Genomic DNA, 6,911 nt, shown 5'->3' on the forward strand with positions numbered 1-6,911 from the left:
CCCGGCCCCCCGCCGTCCCGGCCGCAGCCCGAGGGGCGCAGCCACACGCTGCGCGGTGACGGCGGGGAACTCTCGGCACGGGTGGGAGCGGAGAGGAACGGAGGGGAAGGATGAGCCTTCCACAGCGCGCAGTGCCCTGTGCGCAGGAACCAGCGGGACCCAAACCTACAGGTGCCAACGACCCAGAGACAGTCGCTTCGGCCACAGCTCAGGGTGCCATGGGGCAAAGCAGTCACAGCCTGAGCACACAGCGGCGGCAAAAATGAACGTCAATCATCTGCGGAGGTTAAGATGACGTTTAAAAACAAACCTGAGGCTTGACCTTGGTTTGCCAAGAGAAGAAGAAAGTTGCACGTACAACCCCGCCATTGAACTATTTTCAACTATTTGAAGACAACCAAAAAGGATTAACTAATACTGGGTTTTATTGGAACTTACTGTATTAAAAAAATCTATTTGGCACTGTGGAGATTAACAATTAAATAAAACATAAAATATATAGCAACATAAAGATCTATAAAGTTTGCATTACAAGAGAAAAAATGTTTAATCTACTGCGGACAGGACTGCACTCTTAAACAGTAATCTTTTAAACAGACAAAAGACTGTACATCCCGATCACCTTTTCCAGAGCACCCCCGATGTAACCACACATCTCTGTCTGTCTCTGTACGTATATGGGCCTTGAGAGAAGGAAGTATTATTCGAATTAATCACTCGGAATTCTAAGTAACAGAATAAAAGGATTCAATACTATAAATCTATGATGAGAGTATAAAACAGGGAGTTAAATGCCATGTGCTAATTTCAATATATTGTTAAAAACCATCTGATCCTTCAGTGTGATTATAAATTAGAGAAATAATAGGAATTTAAAGATTAAAGTTATTCATACTAGCATAGCTAAAAGTATTATGAAAATCCATCCAAATATAATGAAATTGTTTTTTAAGAAAGCACTTTTATAGTGCAGATCCCTCCTCTCCCCATGTTTTTAAGGTAAGAAGGAATTGGCTTTACTCCATTAAAAGGAAATGTTGTATTTGTAACAGAATATGGGACATTCCCTCACCTGTTCGGATAAGCCTTTGGATGAGCCCGTGAGCTGGTGTGTTGTGCCGGACTCTCCCTGAGCTTTCTGTGCCGGACTCTCCGTGATCCCACCCGCACCCACGACCCCACCTCCCCTCGGAAATCAGCAACACAACAGAACTACAACTGCTAAAAAAAATAAGGGGTTTTTTTTTGTTTTCTTTCTTTCTTTCTCCTCTTGCTTTCCTACCTACAGGAGATATTTTCAAGGGGCACTAAGTCGGTGTCAGGTAATCAATCACCTGTTTCAAAGTCCATCCCTGTCCTGCCCAGGCGCAAGCACCAGCCGGGGCTGCGCGGACCCGCGCGAGGCTGTGAGCATCGCTCACGCCACGGCCACGACTGCAGACACCGGCCCCAACCGGAGACCTGTTGTTTCAACCACATTTGCATTTGAATGAGCAAATAGCAGTTATCACGGAAATTAATGTGACGCCTTGGCACGCCAAGTTAGTTACATAGTTAAATCCAAGGATGGCAGAATCATAAGTAATGCTTAGTCCTGACAACTGAAAATCCAAGAAGAATTGACAACCAGATGTGAGAGCCGACGCCAAGGTTACAACCGCTGGAGACAGCGCAAACCAGAGAACGGCCAAACGCACCCACAACTGTAACTAATCACCAAAAAGACCCGATTATTCCATTAGCCACTGCTACAAGTACAGACTGTTTTATAAGCTCATAATCCGATAAACACATGTATTTATAAACCAAACACACCCCGGGGACCTCGACCTCCCCATTATCACAAACAGGACGGCAACTTTCCTTGTACCTCCTTTCACGGTGCTTCTCTCTCCTCTTTGCCCTGTGCTGTCGCCTGGCGTTTGTTGTTTTCCAAATAAACTTCTCTTTGTTCTTCCCCATCTCTAAGTCTCCTCTACCTCCTCCAGGTGATTTTTACTGCCTTGCTTGTCCAAACTCCCTCCACTACCGATGTCCTTGTTCTCTTACGCGCAGACGCTCCCCGTGAACATCAAGATGACCGGTGACTTAAACCCGGGGTAATTCGTACCCGGATGGGGATCCCAGCGGCTCTGTGAGCGAGGGGAGCGGTACCAACTGCAGCAGCACTGGGAAATGGCGCGCAAGCATCCCTATTGCACTCGGGAGCTCTACAAAAGTGAGCACAATATTTTTATTAATTAGAAGTGCTGTAAAACCGATTGCCGTAAGGTATTAGGGAGGCTGACACCTGAGATTTGGAAGCCGATTAGCCTTTCTATTAGTAACGAGAACTTCCAGTGCCACGTTAGGTAGGAAACATCAGCGCGGCCCGTACACATGCGGGCGGAGGCTCAGACTGATCGATGGCCACGTCGAGGGGTCTGGAGGAGATCTCCCCGGTGTTCATTGCAAATTGACGATACCAGTTCTGAACCAGCATTAGACATCCAAACCATCAGGTACCTGTCGACAGGACGGAATGAATCCATATTCTTAGTCTTGTCCTGCAAAATACTAATTGGGTGGGAATTCCCCCAGAGCCCAATTACTGACCTGTGTGCAGCTCGTTAGGTGAGGGTTTGTGGGTGGCGGGACGGAACAAAAGGGATCCATCCAAGCACCAGTCCCAGTGGCCGAGTCCCTGACTCAACCACGCTGGATTTGACTAGCAGTCACTGGTGGGTTTTACAGGGTGCGTGCAGCCACTTCTTCAGGAGGAATCATTCGGAACCCGATCACAGGCACTACTGGAAGCATAATTACTTTTTTCTCTCAACTAAAAATTGTATTCCAACTATCAGTGCTGAGGAGACCCAGAAGATAAAGTACAATTACCTATATTCAAAAAGGCAGCATCGAACTTTATTAATAGATTCTGTATAAAATTCAATGGAAAATCTATTCAGGGCCAGGGGCCTTACCATTTGGAGTTTCCTTAATAGCCTCCAATAAATCTGGGAAGCATAAAGGGGCTGTTAAATTAACATTTTCCTGATCTGTCACCTGTGGCATAGTTAATTTGTCAAAAAATTCTTTTAGCTTGTCACTGGACACTGTATATTCTGACAAATGAAGTCTGGAATAAAATTGACAAAATATCTCGTTAATTTTCTAGGAAATCACAAATCTGATTCCATTAAGCCTTTATTGTTAGATATGTTATATTCCACCAATCCTTTAAGGAAGTGAGAAGTAACTGGATACACAGAAAACATACAATAAATCATAGAAAATTTTCTTAGTATTTTTATTAATGGATTCTCTTAAGGCTACCTAGTGCTCTCCTACACTCTGAGCTCATGAAAATTTCCGTTTGCTATTTCTACTGCATTTTCATCTCGCTCAAAGCAAAGATGATGTTTCATCATCTGCAATCCACTGGAGGAGACACGGCGCTGTGCGGTGCACACGGGCTTGAAGAGGCGAAAAACCAGGGATATTATTTCCCAAATTACTGCTAATGTGGTGTGCACATAAACAAATCACTTAATTCCTTTATATTTCTGTTTTCTCTACCACTGTCATCGGCATTCTCGGTGGTTGGCACATCGTAGTCCTTTGGCACATCACTGCTATTCTGTTCTGCTGCTATTCAAGAGCTGCGCAGAATTATGCCCATTATTTGACATTGCTGAAAAGTACAGTCTGCTGAACTCAGAAACTTCCTGCTTTCTGTTTGTTATAATTTAAATTAAGCAGATCAATGTATATTTATGCACTTTGATAATAAGCAGCTAAGCTTAGGAACATTATTCCCACTAATAAACGAATTTCTCCTGAAAGAATAACTCGGTATTTAAGACTACTGCTCCTGTGAATCCATGATTCTCATGTTGTCTAAAATAAAGACAGTCGCAAAACAGTCAGTAATAGTTGGTGATATGTAACAGTAGTCGGGCTAATTACAAGAACATACATATGTTGCTGGTACTTCTAGACACAAGAGTATGAGTGAAGGATACGATAGGCAACTCAAACGATGCATTTTCATGGATTTGCTAGGATTGTATTTGTGAGCCGTGCTGTTTAATTATATAAATACTGGTTACTACAACTATGATGGGAAAACTAAACTAAAAATTAGCTAAAAAGTGAAGTTACTGAACAGAAAATTGATTCTATTCTACCTCAAACCAGGACAATTGCATGTAGGATGACCTTTTACCGGCTACATATAATTTTAGAAATATCTGTATCATTAAATAATATTTTGTAATAAAATTAATATGCTTTAAATATAAACACAGTATGTTAAATAAAAAAAGAGAAAAAAATACATATTTAAAATCTATAAATCCTTTCAACACAATACGTCTAAGATTTAAAATCAACTTTTAATCAAAGTCCATGAGAAAATATATACCTCCCTCCCTCACCAGACGGTGTATATCTTGAATAGACTATTGTGGGGCCGCTATATTCTTCTACACGACATCGGGAGTTTGGTGCAGTGTGTCCGTCCCCGGGACAGCTCACTCCCAAGCGCAGTTCTGACATACCTGCATGATGGGGAGCTAACGAGCCAGTCACTGAGAAAAATGCGCACGCTGTATCCTTCCCACTTCTGACCTGCTCCGCTGCACACCACAGCAGAAAATTAAAACAAAGTCCATAAACATTTCTCAGAGAAAAAGTGATTAATTTTCAACAATAATAATTTACTGCATCTTCCTGTACGATAGAGTTCTGTGACTAAATGTTATATCACTTTAAGATTAGATGTTCTAATGATATAATGCAAAGATTTTACTGAATCATTATTTAGTGGGAGTCATAAAAACCTCTTAAAATTAATCTTTCATGCACATCTAGCTTATCCAAAGTTAGCATTTAATTAGATGGCCTTGGCACGAATGAGCTTACTAGTTTATTTGCTCAATCAGTATATGTCTCTTCAGTAATTATAATTAATTTAAGTCATTGACTCACCTCCCAGCAAACAATGCTAAACATTACAGAGAATGGAAAAAAATGCTTATCCTCTTCCAAATGTAAAATGTCTTCTCACTTTTAAACTCAGTGAAACGGTTTTTGGTTTAGGTGACAGGTTATTTAATATACTACATGATCCAGCAATCGCCTCCTAAACAGAAGTTACTCACATAGGTATTTAAACAACATATAGAAAGTACATGAAGGGGAAAAATTGAAATATATTAACTCAAGACAAACAAAAGTTCTAACAGATCAGAGCACAGATGTTTATGGCAACATTTTTATAAGACAACCATTGAAAAGCATCGTTTTCTAAGCTCTTGACTTAAAAAAAGATAAAATTAGAGCAATTATTTCATCATCCAAAATGAGTGGGAATAAAACAGTTGCATTCACTCATAAGCAAAACAGCTTTTGAGGGGCTAAGTAGAAAAAGAAGGGTCATCTAAAAAAAAATACGGTAGTTTTTTTAAGTTTAGGTTATCAAGTATCTTAAAAGCTTTCAGTAAGCACGTGGCAGAAACCCTCATGCGGCAGCGCAATACAATGGCCCCGTCGGCATACGGCTCAGCGCAAACCCGCTGGCAGCGAAGCAGGATGGTGAACACGTCTCCCAGGCTCGGTTCCCGAGCCCCACACCACCCACCAGCGGAGCACGTAGCTGCAACGGGCAGACTCTGTGCGGTGAGCACAACAGCATCTCACATAATACCATGCTTAAATATTTATAACATAGTCTGTTCTCTTTATTTGCAGAGCATTATAACGGATCTGGAGAAAACGCCTGTTCAGTTGCCTATTACAGTCACACTCAGCGGCGTGACGCTACGGCTCAGTGTCCGTGTCAAAATCCGGGGTAGTTCTGCCCCTTTTATTCTCCAGCGCACCATACTGTACCCTCGCACGGCAAAACAGGGAGCACGTTTACTGCATCAGGTGGTTAAGCCAGTGCTGGTATTTTTCATTGCTACAGCCGTATGACTGCTTCCGTTATTCTTAAGTCGGAAAAATTCGTGGAAGACCCCACCAGTGAGGCCACTGGGACACCCGGCCCCGCAGCGGCGCAGGAGCGCGGTTGCCTTCGGCGCGCCGGCAGAGCCCTCCCGCACCGCCGGCCAGCGAGGCTTCAAAGGTGTTCCTGTCTGAGGAGGGGATTCTCCTTCGCATCACCCCAGCCTGAGCTGCTGAGTTAGCAGATCACAATGTAAAATTCCATTAACATCCTTAAATACTTAATTTATCTTATTCGCACTGTCACTATTCATAAAAATTTAACCCAGTAATTTCCCGTTACGCAAAGCATAACAAAGTATGAATATTTAACTACAAGGTAAATAACACACTATTATTTTTTATTCTAAATTGTTGACTTCACTTAGCGTGTCTGCTTTGTATAGCACCACACTATTTTTCAATTAAAGGTCCAGATGTTTCAAAGGCTCCAGTAGGCAGCAGCAGTTATGAGAAATGTGTTATCTGCATTGCAATGATCACTACAACATCAGCTCCAGGCTGCGTTAACGTGCTCATGTTTTATTCCAGCCCCCCTCCTAATGTACCAGTTAATTATACAACACACAGCTGAGAAACATAACCTCCAGAGCTGGACAGTTTCCTTCCACGCTTCCACCTGAACGAATTCTTATATGCACCTCAAAACTATGATTTACAAATATAACCACATAATCAAGTATCCCAAATTACTGCCTGCTCTTTCTTGGCATTCACTCCCGCAATTAATAAAACTGTGTAAGTCCTGAGCAAAGAGTAAGACGTGTAATTCTCGCAACAGTATATTTCAGTCGCATTAACACGCATTCATTCATACAACGCACTTTAAATTAAAAACTGTTTTTCTTAAAGTGCTATCAATCTGATTTCTTGTTATCACTTTTTTCTGACACATCTCACTTGGGAGGAGGGGAGGGAGGGAG

The 6,911-nt window shown here is 42.2% G+C and overlaps 1 protein-coding gene across 3 annotated transcripts in view; it reads right to left on the reverse strand.

The window, feature by feature from the left end:
• The window catches only part of MAPKAP1 (mitogen-activated protein kinase associated protein 1), a 94,715-nt gene that overhangs the window by 60,473 nt on the left and 27,331 nt on the right, over positions 1-6,911 (reverse strand). The window lies entirely within an intron of this gene.

The sequence above is a fragment of the Charadrius vociferus genome, unplaced genomic scaffold, assembly GCF_000708025.1.
Source record: "Charadrius vociferus isolate BGI_N301 unplaced genomic scaffold, ASM70802v2 scaffold549, whole genome shotgun sequence".
Lineage (NCBI taxonomy): Eukaryota > Metazoa > Chordata > Aves > Charadriiformes > Charadriidae > Charadrius > Charadrius vociferus.